The sequence below is a fragment of the Microtus ochrogaster genome, linkage group LG4 (genome assembly GCF_000317375.1).
Source record: "Microtus ochrogaster isolate Prairie Vole_2 linkage group LG4, MicOch1.0, whole genome shotgun sequence".
NCBI lineage: Eukaryota > Metazoa > Chordata > Mammalia > Rodentia > Cricetidae > Microtus > Microtus ochrogaster.
Genome location: NC_022030.1, coordinates 7180653 through 7181233, shown reverse-complemented (window position 1 = coordinate 7181233; position 581 = coordinate 7180653). Strand labels below are relative to the sequence as shown.

Sequence of the window (581 nt, the reverse complement as noted above, 5' to 3'; positions counted from 1 at the left end):
TAAAAACTTGAAAATCAGGAGTCTTTCACGGTAACAGCAGAGTCACCTGACAGGAAGCTAAGGAACAGAATTAAGTTCCCTCACAATGAGGTAAGCCTATTGGAAGCAGCATTAAAAAGTGAGTTTCTCTCCTGTTCAGACTAGAAAGTTTCTACACCCTGCACATTAATAGCTTTTATATACATCATCACACTTGAGAAAAAAACTACCATCTCTCCAAATCATTGAACACACACACTCAACAAATAGACAATTATGAAAAATATAAACCCTAAATATAAAACTATAGCTAAAATGTTAAAATAATCAACTGACTAAAAACAAGATGAAAAAATGGTTTTTATTTAACATGAAGTACTATATCTTTATATCATCCCAGTTTACTCAGATGTATGACCTAATTTTAGCTTCAAATATTAGCATTAATTGGATAACAAAAGCACATATAAGAAGGAATTAGCAATCCCAGCACTTGGGAGGCTGAGGCAGGAGAACTATAATTTTGAAGTCACCTGGCCTACACAGTGAGATCCTGTCTCAGAAAACCAAGAGCCACAGACATAGCTCAGTAGTAGAGCATT

The 581-nt window shown here is 34.8% G+C and overlaps 1 protein-coding gene across 1 annotated transcript in view; it reads right to left on the bottom strand.

Moving 5' to 3' along the window:
• Positions 1-581, bottom strand: part of Pex7 (peroxisomal biogenesis factor 7) — a 64365-nt gene that overhangs the window by 32542 nt on the left and 31242 nt on the right. The window lies entirely within an intron of this gene.